Source organism: Notolepis coatsorum (genome assembly GCF_963971535.1).
Source record: "Notolepis coatsorum genome assembly, chromosome: 5".
NCBI lineage: Eukaryota > Metazoa > Chordata > Actinopteri > Aulopiformes > Paralepididae > Notolepis > Notolepis coatsorum.
This window is the reverse complement of record NC_140169.1, coordinates 35,651,408-35,670,019: the sequence shown is the minus strand read 5'-3', so window position 1 is coordinate 35,670,019 and position 18,612 is coordinate 35,651,408.

Sequence of the window (18,612 nt, the reverse complement as noted above, 5' to 3'; positions counted from 1 at the left end):
ACGCTGTTTGGGCGTAGAGAGAGCATACGTCAGTGGCCAATCAGATCGCAGAACCCGAATGCGGAACTGCAAGTTTGTTGGTAAAAAGACTTTTTAAGTACCACAGTTTGAGAACCACTGTATCTATCTATCTATGTATCTATCTTATATATATTATTTTTTTCTAATGTTTAATAAAAAAAATTCAAGTACCACAGTTTGAGAACCACTGTATCTATCTATCTATGTATCTATGTATCTATGTATCTATCTATCTATCTATCTATCTATCTATCTATCTATCTATCTATCTATCTATCTATCTATCTATCTATCTATCTATCTATCTATCTATCTATCTATCTATCTATCTATCTATCTATCTATCTATCTATCTATCTATCTATCTATCTATCTATCTATCTATCTATCTATCTATCTATCTATCTATCTATCTATCTATCTATCTACAGTATCTATCTATCTACAGTATCTATCTATCTACAGTATCTATCTATCTATATATCTATCTATCTATCTATCTATCTATCTATCTATCTATCTATCTATCTATCTATCTATCTATCTATCTATCTATCTATCTATCTATCTATCTATCTATCTATCTATCTATCTATCTATCTATCTATCTATCTATCTATCTATCTATCTATCTATCTATCTATCTATCTATCTATCTATCTATCTATCTATCTATCTATCTATCTATCTATCCATCTATTAGGGGTGTGCAGAGTTCTGACAATAAAGTTTAATCTAATCTAATATTTGTGTGATGTTCTGAAAACAAAATCAGCTTTATAGAGCAGAAAAGGTTTAAGCATGATATTAATGAGTGTCAGAAACTCACGTCTCGTCTACAAATTTGTATTAAATTCAAGATTTAAGAATTATTCATACATAAGATTGATAGATAGCCTAAATATGAAATTTGTGGGCTATTCCATACATGAGGAAGGACAAGTGGATACACCCCGGTTCCAATCAGTAGTTTTCTTCTTGATAAGGACTAGTGGAAATATTTAGTATAATATTTGGAAGGGTGTGTGTCTGGAGAACAAAAATTATGATGCACATTTTTATTCAGTACCTCTGTTTACCAGTAACTTCATTTGTAATACCAGGACAACTCATGACAACTTTTGAACACATAAATGATATCTATAAATCATATCGTCTGTCTGTCTGTCTGTCTGTCTGTCTGTCTGTCTGTCTGTCTGTCTGTCTGTCTGTCTGTCTGTCTGTCTGTCTGTCTGTCTGTCTGTCTGTCTGTCTGTCTGTCTGTCTGTCTGTCTGTCTGTCTGTCTGTCTGTCTGTCTGTCTGTCTGTCTGTCTGTCTGTCTGTCTGTCAACAAAGGAACAGTGCTCTGAAACTATTAGATAGACACAACATAAAGCATTGTTCTCACAGTAGGAATACATTCATATTGATTATCCTCCTCTTCCTCATCTTCATCATTATTCTCTCTCTCAGTGGCTTTATATAAGGACAATGTTGAGTCTGTTTCTAGGTGGATATGAAGACAGTGTTGATTGTGCCTCTGGGTTGGTTGATTAAATAACTAAATGTTTTTTTTTTATAATAATTTCTTTGTTTATTTAGAATTTTCCCATTTAGTTTTAGTCCTGGCCGGTCTAGTAGTGTGTTGATTGTCTGGTCGTGTGTGTGTGTGTGTGTGTGTGTGTGTGTGTGTGTGTGTGTGTGTGTGTGTGTGTGTGTGTGTGTGTTTGATTCTTGTAGTTTGTTCGTGAAAGACCAATAAAATTACTGATTGAAAGGAAGAGTCTGTCATTACAGCCATTTGTTAGCAAGGAGTGGCCCTGGAGGAATGTGAGCGCTTGCTAAATCAGCAGTTCCTCCACGCAAATTCTGCTGGTGGTTGCAATTCCTGACCATTCTGTAGTCCTATTACTGCGGCAGAGCAGCCTCATCCTTCAGTAAACATGACAGGGGGGGTGTCCCCGCGTTGTAACGGGTTGAGGAACAAACCATGCAGGGGAGACAATTAACAAGGGCTGGGGGCAAGAATGAACCCTTAATATTCAGGAAATGTGCTTGAAATGAGGATTTACAGCAATAAATGCTCCCGGAAAGGCAGTTCACCATATAGCAGGCAGATGAAGCAGTTTACCATACAGCAGGCAGATGAAGCAGTTTACTATAGCAGGCAGATGAAGCAGTTTACCATACAGCAGGCAGATAAAGCAGTTTACCATACAGCAGGCAGATGAAGCAGTTGACCATACAGCAGGCAGGAGTAGCAGTTTACCATACAGCAGGCAGGAGTAGCAGTTTACCATACAGCAGGCAAATAAAGCAGTTGACCATACAGCAGGCAGATGAAGCAGTTTACCATACAGCAGGCAGATGAAGCAGTTGACCATACAGCAGGCAGATGAAGCAGTTGACCATACAGCAGGCAGGAGTAGCAGTTTACCATACAGCAGGCAGGAGTAGCGGTTTACCATACAGCAGGCAGGAGAAGCAGTTTACCATACAGCAGGCAAATAAAGCAGTTGACCATACAGCAGGCAGATGAAGCAGTTTACCATATAGCAGGCAGGAGAACAGTACCGGGCCGAGATTTATTTCACGTCATAAATAGATGAATACAGTCCATATTAATGAATGTAGCCTTTTCTTTTTTAAATGTAGCCAAGAGTAAAGACCCTAACCCTATCAAAACAGCGGTCAAAGGCGGTTAGGTGGTCGAGCGGAGATTGCGTTCGTCACCAGCCCCGGAGCTGTGAGCTTGGTTCGCCTGTTCGAATCCAGCTCACAGCTCCGGGGTTGTCACCAGCTTGGCTGGCCGTCTGCACTGATACAATTGGCTGTATCAGAGGGTGGGAGAAGCTGGCGGGGTGGGTCCGGGTCGTTGTAAACAGCGACTCCTACAGTTCGGTCGGGGCGCCTGCTAAGCGCGGATTGGACGTGAGGGGGATAGTGTGGTCCTCCCACACGCTACGCCCTCTCAATGAGAATCCGCGCTGCCAGGTGAAAAGAAGCGGTGATTGGCTGGACGTGTGTCGGAGGAAGCACGTGGTAGCCTCCACTCTCCCAAAATGATCTGACTGTGGGGGGTAAAGCGCAGCGACCAGGAAGGGACTGGGAATTGGCATACGACTAACATTGGGATGGGAGAAAATCGGAGGAAAAATGGAGGGGGAAAAAGACAAAAAAAAAAAAAAAAAAAAAAAAAAACAGCGGTCAAAGTGTATAGTTTGTTTACCAATGATTTTAAGTGTCAATATGAGTTCATAAATATCTCGGCGCATCCTGGCGGAAACCGGATGAATTAGACGGAAATACAGGAAGCTGTCATACGTGTGTGTAGTCCTATGAAAGAAGAGGCCCAGTTCGATGGGCTTTTGGATTTCATAAAACTACACTACCCAACTCACGCCAGCCCGTGTCAAACTTGGAGCCGTCTGGTGTTAAAAAAAATGCCGACGTTATTTTTCATGATTATGTCTCACGGATCGAACAAACCTGAACGTTATTGCCATAAAATAGAACGTAGTTTGTTTCTTTACCTTTCTGTGAACATCTAGAAAATAAACGTGTCTCAATCTGATGAAAAATGGCGGAGCAATGTTTTTAGTTTAATGCCCTGTTTTATGTTGAAACTTGTTGTGTGCCGTGTTGGTCAGGACTCCCTGGAAGAAGAGATCTTGTATCTCAATGGGACATTCCTGGATAAATAAAGGATACATAAAATAAATAAAAATTACAAAAAAGTAACTGTATTTACAGTAGATTTCATTCATGGTCTTTGCTGCCCTGTTATGGGTGCCTGGTGGTACTAAATCCAGATTGAGCTCTGCCATTGGAAAGACGAGATTTGACCAGATCCATAATGTATGACTTGGTCATAATAAGGTAATTTATAGGCCTGATATTCTATATTCTATATTCATATTTAAAATCGCATTTGTCCGGATGGCAAAATTCAGTACTGTACAGTATCTACAAAAAAACCTGTAAATTATCAGCCCTTTATTAATTTGCTTAGATTTTTTGTACACTTGATCTCAAGAAGGTGCTGAATTAGGTCACGTCTGGTCAATGTTGGCATGGTGTTATTCACTGTCAAAGATGACCAAAAACATTTTAATAATAACCAATAAATTGGTTCATTACAATTTACTCAAGTATAGTTACAGACACAATTTTCTGACACTGGGAATACATTCGCAGAGGTCCATATATGTCCCTAGATACCGAGAACATGCAAATAGACCCTGTAGAAGTGGAGCAATCTTCCATTTACTTGGGTATGAACTTTTAGGCGAATTTTCTGAAAATATGGCTAGGGCTTAAGAGGTTAAACTGATATGTACTAGTGGTGTCACTGGTTTAAACTGCTACCATGTACTAGTGGTGTCACTGGTTTAAACTGATACCATGTACTAGTGGTGTCACTGGTTTAAACTGATACCATGTACTAGTGGTGTTGTTGGTTTAAACTAGGGATGCCCCGATCACGTTTTTTGCCACCGATACCGATCACCGATCGTCGTGAGCCATATCGGCCGATACCGATCCGATACCGATCATTTTTGATTAAAAAAAATTTAAATGTATTTTATATAATTTTTTTATTTTATTTTTATAAAATATATATATTATATAATTAGACTTGTACTTGTATTATCTGCGAGACATCGCCACCACGCAACAAGTCAGAATGCTCGCTATCTGCAAACAGCTCCACTGTCTGTGTGTACTAGTCACCTCCAGCTACGGCCAGGATTCTACGGTGCTGTAGCTGGACCCTCCGGCGCTGCAGCTGGACCCTAGTATTGGTATAACGTTAAATCACATTCACAAAGCCCTCAGCTCGAATATGCATCGAGTCAATGTTATAAGACATTGATATCAGGAGCTATCTGTAGCTACTGCTAGCCGGATATATAACGTTAAGACGACGCCTCAGTGAACTATTTAGTTGAATGCGACATTTCGTTTTGAACAGTGAACTAACGTCAGCTAACGCGAGCTAACGGAGGTATCAACATGCACTACAAGACTTGCTGGAGCATTTGTTGATATCAGGAGCTATCAGTAGCTAGCCGGCTAAATACCGTTAGACAATGCCTACTAAAAGTGAATAGTTGACTGGGTAATTTCGTTTAAACAATAACGATAGCTAGGTAGCTAACGTTAGCTCAGTCGAATGCACTATAGACTGAGCAGAGGAGCCTCCTCCTCTGTGTTTATAAACTGTACACGGGTGCGGGCGGGGCTAGGGAGGAGGAGCAGCGGCAGTTTGCAGGTCCTGTGTGTCTGATACAGACAGCGAGTGAGATCTCCGCTTGATCGGTTTCCGCGATCGGCGAATATGACTCATTATCGGAATTCACTGATCGCATATTTATACTGATTATCGGCCGATAACGATCGGTGGCCGATTGATCGGGGCATCCCTAGTTTAAACTGATACCATGTACTAGTGGTGTCACTGGTTTAAACTGATACCATGTACTAGTGGTGTTGTTGGTTTAAACTGATACCATGTACTAGTAGTGTAGTTGGTTTAAACTGATACCATGTACTAGTGGTGTTGTTGGTTTAAACTGATACCATGTGTTAGTGGTGTTGTTGGTTTAAACTGATACCATGTGTTAGTGGTGTTACTGGTTTAAACTGATACCATGTGTTAGTGGTGTTACTGGTTTAAACTGATACCATGTACTAGTAGTGTTGTTGGTTTAAACTGATACCATGTGTTAGTGGTGTTGTTGGTTTAAACTGATACCATGTACTAGTAGTGTTGTTGGTTTAAACTGATACCATGTACTAGTGGTGTTACTGGTTTAAACTGATACCATGTACTAGTGGTGTTACTGGTTTAAACTGATACCATGTGTTAGTGGTGTCACTGGTTTAAACTGATACCATGTACTAGTAGTGTTGTTGGTTTAAACTGATACCATGTACTAGTGGTGTTACTGGTTTAAACTGATACCATGTACTAGTAGTGTTGTTGGTTTAAACTGATACCATGTACTAGTGGTGTCACTGGTTTAAACTGATACCATGTTGATATATGCCACGCTAGATCTCAGGTCAGATTGATAACCCCAAAATGTTGTTGTTGTTTATCAAATTACAACTGACCGACAGAAATAGCGAATGCACGTTCCGACCCCCTCCGTCTTTGACTAGGTCAAGTGATAGAAGTTGCGAAATCTCTATTTTGTTTGATCACCGGGACGTTTTTATCTGACAAGTATGACCCTGTCGTTAATCAGATGATTTCCATTTCCCTAATCCGTCACACGGCAACTAGAGAGAGTTACTCGATGAAGCCTCAATGCAACGCTTACTATCTAGAGTCATTATTCTATATCATTTGAATAAGACTAGATTATCTACTTTTTTTTTTTTTACTTCTCTGTAGTGAGAAGAAAGACATCTGTAATCATTACCTGCAAGCTTGGTGACATTACTTCACCGTCTAATAAGTTTTACTACTGCCAATAGCATATATATATATATAACTTTAGCTGAAAGGTATTAACCAGCAATTGATTCAATCTGTAGTACATGCTGCCAGTACATATAGTCACCTTCAAGAGGAAATCAGGGCGCGGCCAGCATCGTGGCCCATTGCTGGCAGAAAGCAGTGCTCGAACACAATGGATAATTATAAAAAAGTCATCTTTATTTCATGAAGTTACAAAAAAAGACTGTATTGGAAATGTCCAATAGTGTTTAAAAGATTATATAAACAAAACATCTCATCTCTCAGATAGCAATAGCCTAACACGGCTGGTGTCTGCAAGCAAAATCCTGCATCTGAAAAACTCTGTAAAATCTGATCTGGGATCCAGCGAGCTAGCCTTTTTATAAGGTCCGTCGCGTCACGCCATCATCAGTACATAGCTCCAATCATTGTACAGTACGTGTCATATCCCTCCTTCAGTTACTTGTTACTTTGCAGTTACATATCAAATCAAGTAATTCATAAGAATACAATGCCCCTCTGACTGGAGCTCCCTCTTCATGGCCTTGCATTCCAGCCGGTCACTCCCTTACTGCATGGGGGCCTCTTTCGTTCTGACTCACTCTAACAGTAAGAGAAACAGGCAGAACAGTAAGAGAATGCAGGCAGAACAGTAAGAGAATGCAGGCAGGACAGGCAAGGGTTATGATACCTTCTGTAGGTATCATCGCCAAGCATATCATTCTTTTTAAGCAGAGAATTATAAAACATATAATTAATATAGCATTATATATATATACCTTTATACCAACAGCATATGTGTTTCCATAATTATTACATGTGAAAAGTAGTTTATACGGCTATAGTGGCCCCTCTCTTCTCCATGGCCTCACATTCCAGCCGGTTACTCCTTTACTACACATTCTAGGAAAAGGCCCTGCAGTATTGAGATGGAAGAACTTATACTTAATCATTATAGGAGAGAGGGGGAAGCACACATTTATTACATCATCCTCTCTTATATACATGTTAAATGCTCAATATACATTGGTGGATATGTTCTGCACATCATTCTCCCCATCATTCTCCCTCTGCTTCATAAAGACAAGGGCTAACTCTGCAGGATAGATAGATCTATGCATTCTGCATTCCATTCCGCGTTTCTTCTCAACTCCTTTCTGACTGGGCATTACCAGCCCAGGCCTAGATACTTGTTCAAAGCGTATATGCATATATATACATATACACATATATATATATATATATATATATATATATATATATATATATATATATATATATATATATATATATATATATATATATGAATACATATCACATCAAGACACCTACAGTAACATATGCCTAGATTTAAAACAGATATATACAATAAACCTATTAAATCATACAAGGGACAGAGAGAACAGGATGTCATTATACAAAGTGTCACTCGTTGACTGTGACTCTCAACACCCCCTCTGTCATCTTGTTCTGTCATTTTCCACTGTCTTTCTAGCGTCTGTACGGGGGGACGAGATGGCGATTGCAGGGTCACATGGCTGTGACTCTCCACACCCCCTCTGTCATCTTGGTACCTCGGTACCCTGGTAGCCGGCGGGAAGACTTGCATCTGTTGTTCCCTGGCTGGACGGCCCGATAGGATAGGGGCCACGTCGTTGCTTGATATCCGGCGGGAAGACTTGCATCTGCTGTTCCCGGCCAATGCACCCCAGTCGTTGTCGTCTGAAGAACACAATGTCATGGTTCTTATGGTCACCCCCTCTGACCTCTTGGATCTCTCCCGTAGTTTGAGGTAGGTCGAATTGTCACTTCTCGGGCGACCCCACGGGTCCCCGAGAATTGTAGCAGCAGTCCTCTATCGAAGTGTGGTTGGCCTGGTCGTGTGACCCTGTCCGTAGGCCACGCAGGACATCACAGATATAGTCCACAGAGGACTCATTTCTTTTCTCTCTTTCAGGTCCATTCAGGGCTCTCGTCGCCCTGTAACCTGGGTCCAGGCCAATGTCTATCTGTCTCCATGTCACAGGATATGCGGGCATAATATCCCCTGTTTCATCGCCTGCCCATTCTCCTCCAATCCTGAGCTCCAGGAGAGCTTCCAGAGAAGGCCTCTTGCTGATAGGTCTCAGTTTGGCCTGCTTAGCTCTCTTGTTCGGTCTAGGAGGTTCGTCCCTTGGGTACCAAACTCTCTCCCTAGATCTTGATCTAGATGAGGACCTTGAGGATGCTCTGGAGCTTGACCTATCCCGGTCTTCCTCCATTTCTGAGTTCTGATCTGGGTCAGTATATTCCTTTTTGCTATTCGCTGCGTCGTCCACTGACTCCGGGGGACAGCCCCCCCATCTAAGAATGCTCCTAGCCCGAGATAGGGCAGGTTCTGATCCTTCCGGTCCGAACTGTACTGTCGGTCTCCTTGGTTTATCCTAAGGAGGGAGGTCGGTTCATTCCAGGATCGCAACATATTCACTTTGATCATCTGATCCTTTATAGAGCGTACAGCTCTCTCTGCCACCCCGTTCGTATTGGGCTGGTAGGGTACAGAGTATTGGGCCATTACACCCGCTTCCTCCAGTAGTTTCAGTCCTGCTTTCAGATACTGCTATTCGTCCCGGTGGCACTGGTTCAGGTTTTTGTCCCCCTTACCATCGCACATTGTTCACAGGCCTTTCGGACTGTTCTCGCTATTTGTTTGGCTTTAGGTATGAGAATGTTGTTAGTTCTCATCCTCTTACTTCCGACATGTCCAAGGTTATCATGTACCTGTCTGATCATGTAAGTAGCCTCGTCCTCCGGTACTCTCACCGTGCCTTTGTCTTCCCAGGCCGTGGGCATGACTAGGGCCAGTCTTTTGAGGTGTAGCCCTCCGACCTTAAGTAGTTTTTGGGCCAGGGTATCCGCTTCCTCTATGGGGATGTTCCTATTCCTAGGGTTTTTTCCCTCGAGAGCTTTGCCTTTCAGTTTGGACGTCATTGATGTATATGGTGACGTCCAGACCTTTCAGAATGTCCTCTATGACTCCTTGGAACACATTCGGAGAGTTCTTATACCCTCGTGGTAATACTGTCCATCCATAAGACAGCTCGTTCCAGGTGAACGCCGTCTTTTGGGTGGATAGGGGGTCGATAGGTACTGACCAGAATCCATTAGTCAAATCAATGCTAGACTTCCAACATTTGTTGGGCAGATTCCTGGTTGTTTCCGTCCACTTCCTTCTTGCACAGGGGGTCAACCCTGTGTTGTGCTTGTCTCGGTCCAGACTGGGTAGTTAGTGACTGTTATGTCTGGTGTTAGCTCTGGCTTGTTAGCCTGCTGTAGACTCAGGCTAGGTAGCCTCTTGTAGATTCAGGCTATGTAGCCTCTTGTAGACTCAGGCTATGTAGCCTCTTGTAGATTCAGGCTATGTAGCCTCTTGTAGATTCAGGCTATGTAGCCTCTTGTAGATTCAGGCTATGTAGCCTCTTGTAGACTCAGCTCCTGCTGATAACACCAGCCTGTATGATTACGCTGGTTCCACTTCCGTCACAGTAGCAGGACTTATGCAGGACTTATTCTGACTTTAAGTAAACATTAGGTTACTTCTAGTTCAGGTGACCTGTTACCTGTGTTCTACTTAAGTTCTGACTCTAAGTAAGCATTATGTTACTTCAAGTTTAAGTGACTTTAAAGCTCCCTCAGCCTTGGACTTTAAGGTTCCCTCGGCCTGCTAGTCGCAAGTGGTTTTCAGTTTTGACTCCAAGTAAGCATTATGTTACTTCACGTTTAAGTGACTTTAAAGCTCCCTAGTCCTTTAACTTTAAGGCTCCCTTGGCCAGCTAGTCGCAAGTCGTTTTCAGTTTTGACTCCAAGTAAGTATTATGTTACTCCAAGTTCAAGTGACTGTAAGGCTCCCTCGGCCTGCTAAACTCTAAGTAAGCATTATGTTACTTCAAGTTTAAGTGACTTTAAGGCTCCCTAGTCCTTTAACTTTAAGGCTCCCTTGGCCAGCTAGTCGCAAGTCGTTTTCAGTTTTGACTCCAAGTAAGCATTATGTTACTCCAAGTTCAAGTGACTGTAAGGCTCCCTCGGCCTGCTAAACTCTAAGTAAGCATTATGTTACTTCAAGTTTAAGTGACTTTAAGGCTCCCTAGTCCTTTAACTTTAAGGCTCCCTTGGCCAGCTAGTCGCAAGTCGTTTTCAGTTTTGACTCCAAGTAAGCATTATGTTACTCCAAGTTCAAGTGACTGTAAGGCTCCCTCGGCCTGCTAAACTCTAAGTAAGCATTATGTTACTTCAAGTTTAAGTGACTTTAAGGCTCCCTAGTCCTTTAACTTTAAGGCTCCCTTGGCCAGCTAGTCGCAAGTCGTTTTCAGTTTTGACTCCAAGTAAGCATTATGTTACTCCAAGTTCAAGTGACTGTAAGGCTCCCTCGGCCTGCTAAACTCTAAGTAAGCATTATGTTACTTCAAGTTTAAGTGACTTTAAGGCTCCCTAGTCCTTTAACTTTAAGGCTCCCTTGGCCAGCTAGTCGCAAGTCGTTTTCAGTTTTGACTCCAAGTAAGCATTATGTTACTCCAAGTTCAAGTGACTGTAAGGCTCCCTCGGCCTGCTAAACTCTAAGTAAGCATTATGTTACTTCAAGTTTAAGTGACTTTAAGGCTCCCTAGTCCTTTAACTTTAAGGCTCCCTTGGCCAGCTAGTCGCAAGTCGTTTTCAGTTTTGACTCCAAGTAAGCATTATGTTACTCCAAGTTCAAGTGACTGTAAGGCTCCCTCGGCCTGCTAAACTCTAAGTAAGCATTATGTTACTTCAAGTTTAAGTGACTTTAAGGCTCCCTAGTCCTTTAACTTTAAGGCTCCCTTGGCCAGCTAGTCGCAAGTCGTTTTCAGTTTTGACTCCAAGTAAGCATTATGTTACTCCAAGTTCAAGTGACTGTAAGGCTCCCTCGGCCTGCTAAACTCTAAGTAAGCATTATGTTACTTCAAGTTTAAGTGACTTTAAGGCTCCCTAGTCATTTAACTTTAAGGCTCCCTTGGCCAGCTAGTCGCAAGTCGTTTTCAGTTTTGACTCCAAGTAAGCATTATGTTACTCCAAGTTCAAGTGACTGTAAGGCTCCCTCGGCCTGCTAAACTCTAAGTAAGCATTATGTTACTTCAAGTTTAAGTGACTTTAAGGCTCCCTAGTCATTTAACTTTAAGGCTCCCTTGGCCAGCTAGTCGCAAGTCGTTTTCAGTTTTGACTCCAAGTAAGCATTATGTTACTCCAAGTTCAAGTGACTGTAAGGCTCCCTCGGCCTGCTAAACTCTAAGTAAGCATTATGTTACTTCAAGTTTAAGTGACTTTAAGGCTCCCTAGTCCTTTAACTTTAAGGCTCCCTTGGCCAGCTAGTCGCAAGTCGTTTTCAGTTTTGACTCCAAGTAAGCATTATGTTACTCCAAGTTCAAGTGACTGTAAGGCTCCCTCGGCCTGCTAAACTCTAAGTAAGCATTATGTTACTTCAAGTTTAAGTGACTTTAAGGCTCCCTAGTCCTTTAACTTTAAGGCTCCCTTGGCCAGCTAGTCGCAAGTCGTTTTCAGTTTTGACTCCAAGTAAGCATTATGTTACTCCAAGTTCAAGTGACTGTAAGTATTATTTTACTCCAGAGGCACCTGACAGCAGTTATTTCAGTTCATATTCTCTCGGCTGTTAATACCTATTCAATCAGTATACAGCCCAACTCACGGATGTTCTAAGCCCCGGAACCTCCGATCCGTTTTGACAGACCTATAAACCAGTGACTTGGCCGCCCAAGCACCACAGCGTCCTGTATGCTGAAGCTTCCAAGTCCCCACAAATCTGATAGGCCCGTCGGATATAGAGACCCTGATGCTCGCTCTGTCCCCCCGCGTCAAGGTGCTAAGCTTGATGAGAGTTTGCAGAGTCTCAATTTGTATCCATAGGCGCTGGTGAGTGTACATCTCATGCAGCTGATATGGTTGGTACGGGTGTAACCTACCAAATAGTTACTGTCAGGAAATCCCTCCTGAATGAAATAGATTACAAATTTACTTTACTTTACTCTGGTTTAGAGAAAGGACAGACATCTTTACATAGTATACTTAAAATGTATACAAAATGCATGTAGTATTCTATGTCATGTTTCTTCCTAAATGACAATAACACTATATATTATTCCTCTTGACAGATGAGCTGTATGTCAAGTGCAGTTTGCACTTGCTTGAGTGTCATGTGTCAGGGCCCCAGAAGGTAAGGATACTATTGATTCTCCTTCCGGGCTTTGGATTTCTCCCTTTTTGCCCTCATCTCTGCTTGCTGTTCTGGGGTTAGTGCCCCCCAATCGTCTGCAGATAGGTATTTGATGTCGGAAGACTCCGTTTTCCTCGTTCTAGCCTTAGCTGGTGGCTGTTGCTGGGCTTTGGGAGGCCGGAGTTGAGCCTTCTCATCTCACGGGTTCTCCCCTTTGCTTTCCCCCTTGTTGTGTTGGTTGTGAGAAAGCATTTTGACTTGGTCATACAACCTACATTCGGTACGTAACTGGTCTCGGGACCATGCTGCACATTTGGCTGTCAGAAGGTTACCCCCTGGTACTCCTATGAATAGCTTTCCAAGCAGTAAGCCTGATCCTTGCACAGGTCCTCCACGTATGACTGATTCTGCTGCAACAGTGAGAGACAAGCTCCCGTCTCACACCTGTGGGATTAGTTTCTCCACCATGTTTTTCCCCTGGATCTTGACCGGGGGTTCTTATTTCTATTTCCATCATTTGGGCCATTGAAGCCCCTTCGGGGAGCTAGCGTCTCCTTGTGCTATTACTCAAGATGTTGAGTAATCAGAACTGTGTTCAGTTTCAGAGGTACTTAGCTCCCCATCATGTTCAGGCTCAGACTTAGTTTCACCTGAAGGAGTCATCTGTGGCCTCGGGTTCTGATCCCCGATCTGAATGTCGCCATACTCCTCCTCTGGGCCAAAGAGAATGGGATCATTCCGCTTCGATTCCCGCTCGTCCCAGGTAGTGTGTCGAAGTGTTCTTGAGCGAGACACATAACCCCTTACTGCTCCCGTTAAGCAGGTTGGCACCTTGCATGGCTGTTTCCGCCATCTGTGTTTTTTAAGCTCTTCCTCTCTCCTGAAGCTCATGTAACACTGGTCACAGTAGTAAGGTTTCTCTCCCGTGTGTATCATGTGGTGCCGGTTAAGTTCTGCCCTTCTCTTGAACCTCTTCCCACACGGGTCACAGCAGTACGGTCTCTCTCCTGTGTGCGTCCTGTGGTGTCGGTTAAGGTATATCTTTCTCTTGAAGCTCTTCCCACATTGGTCACAGCAGTAAGGTTTCTCTTCTGTGTGTACCATGTGGTGTTGTTTAAGTTCTGCCTTCGTCTTGAAGCTCTTTCCACACTGGTCACAGCAGTAAGGTTTCTCTCCTGTGTGTATCATGTGATGTATTTTAAGTTCTGACTTTGCCGTGAAGGTCTTCCCACACTGGGCACATCAGTACGGTTTCCCTCCAGTGTGTACCATGTGATGGATTTTAAGTTTTGCCCCTCTCTTGAAGCTCTTCCCACACTGGTCACAGCAGTAAGGTTTCTCTTCTGTGTGTACCACGTGGTGTCGTTCAAGATCTGCCTTTCTCTTGAAGCTAATGTCACACTGGTCACAGCCGTAAGGTCTCTCTCCTGTGTGTACCATGTGGTGACTTTTAAGATTCCCCTTCGTCTTGAAGGTCTTTCCACACTGATCACAGCAGTAAGGTTTCTCTCCTGTGTGTACCATGTGGTGACGTTTAAGGTGAGTCCTTCTCTTGAAGCTCTTCTCACACTGGCCACAGCAGTAAGGTTTCTCTCCTGTTCCAATTACCGCCTGCTGTACAGCCGGCAGCTCTGGGTATAGTGATTCGCTTGGTTCTGTGAATTCCTCACTTCCCGCAAACGTTTCAGGGGACTCTGGGTTTTCTCCCCGCTCTCCTAGGTAGTCTAGACCCAGGCCGGGTATGAAAACTCCCAATCCATCATCCGAGGGTAATTCCTCGTCCTCGGTGATGTGGGAATGATTGTGAGACATCGTGTTAGTACTGGCTCGTTAGCCGGCGCTGCTGTAGTCTCGGGCTAGGTAGCCTGCTATTCGTTCCTGTTCGCAATGGCTAGTTAGCCTGTGGTGAGCCAGTTAGCCCTTGTCTGGCTAGGGCCAGTTCACTTCATGTTAGCACTGGCTTGTTAGCCTACATTCCTGTGGGCTCCGTTTTGGTCGCCTCCAGTTAGCATTCAATTCACTTGTGGCTAGTTAGCCTGCATTCCTGTGGGCTCCGTTTTGGTCGCCTCCAGTTAGCATTCAATTCACTTGTGGCTAGTTAGCCTGCATTCCTGTGGGCTCCGTTTTGGTCGCCTCCAGTTAGCATTCAATTCACTTGTGGCTAGTTAGCCTGCATTCCTGTGGGCTCCGTTTTGGTCGCATCCAGTTAGCATTCAATTCACTTGTGGCTAGTTAGCCTGCATTCCTGTGGGCTCCGTTTTGGTCGCCTCCAGTTAGCATTCAATTCACTTGTGGCTAGTTAGCCTGCATTCCTGTGGGCTCCGTTTTGGTCGCCTCCAGTTAGCATTCAATTCACTTGTGGCTAGTTAGCCTGCATTCCTGTGGGCTCCGTTTTGGTCGCCTCCAGTTAGCATTCAATTCACTTTTGGCTAGTTAGCCTGCGGTGAGCTAGTTAGCTTTGGTCTGGCTAGGGCCAGTTCATTTCCTGTTAGCACTGGCTCGTTAGCCGATGGTGAGCTAGTTAGCTTTTGTCTGGCTAGGGCCAGTTAATTTGTGTTAGCACTGGCTCGTTAGCCGATGGTGAGCTAGTTAGCTTTGGTCTGGCTAGGGCCAGTTCATTTCCTGTTAGCACTGGCTCGTTAGCCGATGGTGAGCTAGTTAGCTCTCGTCTGGCTAGGGCCAGTTCATTTCCTGTTAGCACTGGCTCGTTAGCCGATGGTGAGCTAGTTAGCTCTCGTCTGGCTAGGGCCAGTTCACTTGTGTTAGCACTGGCTCGTTAGCCGATGGTGAGCTAGTTAGCTCTCGTCTGGCTAGGGCCAGTTCATTTCCTGTTAGCACTGGCTCGTTAGCCGATGGTGAGCTAGTTAGCTCTCGTCTGGCTTCAGTGTCATTAGAGAGGATTCTCTTGTCTGTCTCCAGTGTCATTAGAGAGAGTTCTCTTTTTCTTTAATCCAATTTTGCGGCTTCAACCGCTCCACCAGCAATGCCCCCACTACGCAGAATTAGCCTTTTAATTTGCCACTGCTTTCCACCGAGGGCCATACAGATCAATATCCTTTGTCTGGTGTATTCTAAAGCGGAAGGTTTTAGCTCCCTAGGTGCTCATAAGAGCACCTTAAATCTTAAGGTTTAAACTCGCTTTTGTAGTCTGTTCATATTCTCTTGGCTGTTATTTCCTTTTCAATTAGTTATAAAAGCCCACTCCTAGGGACGCCATGATATATGCCACGCTAGATCTCAGGTCAGATTGATAACCCCAAAATGTTGTTGTTGTTTATCAAATTACAACTGACCGACAGAAATAGCGAATGCACGTTCCGACCCCCTCCGTCTTTGACTAGGTCAAGTGATAGAAGTTGCGAAATCTCTATTTTGTTTGATCACCGGGACGTTTTTATCTGACAAGTATGACCCTGTCGTTAATCAGATGATTTCCATTTCCCTAATCCGTCACACGGCAACTAGAGAGAGTTACTCGATGAAGCCTCAATGCAACGCTTACTATCTAGAGTCATTATTCTATATCATTTGAATAAGACTAGATTATCTACTTCTTTTTTTTACTTCTCTGTAGTGAGAAGAAAGACATCTGTAATCATTACCTGCAAGCTTGGTGATATTACTTCACCGTCTAATAAGTTTTACTACTGCCAATAGCATATATATATATATAATATATAACTTTAGCTGAAAAGCATTAACCAGCAATTGATTCAATCTGTAGTACATGCTGCCAGTACATATAGTCACCTTCAAGAGGAAATCAGGGCGCGGCCAGCATCGTGGCCCATTGCTGGCAGAAAGCAGTGCTCGAACTCAATGGATAATTATAAAAAAGTCATCTTTATTTCATGAAGTTACAAAAAAAGACTGTATTGGAAATGTCCAATACAGTTTAAAAGATTATATAAACAAAACATCTCATCTCTCAGATAGCAATAGCCTAACACGGCTGGTGTCTGCAAGCAAAATCCTGCATCTCAAAAACTCTGTAAAATCTGATCTGGGATCCAGCGAGCTGGCCTTTTTATAAGGTCCGTCGCGTCACGCCATCATCAGTACATAGCTCCAATCATTGTACAGTACGTGTCATATCCCTCCTTCAGTTACTTGTTACTTTGCAGTTACATATCAAATCAAGTAATTCATAAGAATACAATGCCCCTCTGACTGGAGCTCCCTCTTCATGGCCTTGCATTCCAGCCGGTCACTCCCTTACTGCATGGGGGCCTCTTTCGTTCTGACTCACTCTAACAGTAAGAGAAACAGGCAGAACAGTAAGAGAATGCAGGCAGAACAGTAAGAGAATGCAGGCAGGACAGGCAAGGGTTATGATACCTTCTGTAGGTATCATCGCCAAGCATATCATTCTTTTTAAGCAGAGAATTATGAAACATATAATTAATATAGCATTATATATATATACCTTTATACCAACAGCATATGTGTTTCCATAATTATTACATGTGAAAAGTAGTTTATACGGCTATAGTGGACCTGCACTGGCTCCCCATTGCTGCACGTATCCGCTTCAAGGCCCTCGACCTAGCATACCGTGCAGCAAAGGGAACCGCTCCCGCCTACCTCCGGTCAATGGTCTCTAACTACACACCCTCAAGACCCCTACGCTCTGCATCTTCTGGCCGCCTCAGACCTACTCCTATCCAAGCTCCCGGAGGGTCATCAAAGAGAAGCCGCCTATTCTCAGTCCTTGCCCCACAATGGTGGAATGAACTACCCATCCCAGTTAGGACAGCCGAATCCCATCCAATCTTTCGCCGTCGACTAAAGACTCACTTCTTCAACCATTATCTGAAATGATTAAAAAAAAAAAAAAAAAAAAAAATCTAACCCTGACTAACCTTACTGTCATGCACTTGTCCTAATAAACTAACCTACACTGTAACACGCAACACTTGATGAACATTGTTACTCAGCTGATAGAGTTGTACCCTTCTTGCTGTCTTGTCGTACAGAACTTGTAAGTCGCTTTGGATAAAAGCGTCAGCTAAATGACTAAATGTAAAATGTAAATGTAAATGTAGTGGCCCCTCTCTTCTCCATGGCCTCACATTCCAGCCGGTTACTCCTTTACTACACATTCTAGGAAAAGGCCCTGCAGTATTGAGATGGAAGAACTTATACTTAATCATTATAGGAGAGAGGGGGAAGCACACATTTATTACATTATCCTCTCTTATATACATGTTAAATGCTCAATATACATTGGTGGATATGTTCTGCACATCATTCTCCCCATCATTCTCCCTCTGCTTCATAAAGACAAGGGCTAACTCTGCAGGATAGATAGATCTATGCATTCTGCATTCCATTCCGCGTTTCTTCTCAACTCCGTTCTGACTGGGCATTACCAGCCCAGGCCTAGATACTTGTTCAAAGCGTATATGCATATATATACATTAGAGGTGGGCATAGATTAATTTTTTTAATCTAGATTAATCTATCTGCAATCCTGGATTTAATCTAGATTAATCTAGATTAAAATGGCTCAAAAAAAAAAAAAAAATGACGAAGGCATTCAAAATATGTGTGTTCTACCCAAATAATGACCAGAAGTTACTTTTTCTTTCCTCCTTATGTTTCTCAGGCCAGGTGGCCCATTACACCATGAGCCCATCTCCCATTTCCAAAATGCATTACAGACTGTTTGAAAAAGCTGTTTTGCTATGATAATTGGTAATGAAATATCAAAATAATGTTCAATAAGATGTACTTGTGTTTAATAAGTTGTTTTATTCAGAAGTTAACACAAATAAATAATATTACCAGTACAGTACAGTATCCAGCACACTCTCAGTAGCAAAACAGAAAGAATCATTTCAAACTTGAACTATGTGACATGGCTTGAATCAACTGCTCCAGTGGAGTTGCTCAGTGGCCAATGGTGTCAACTGTGGT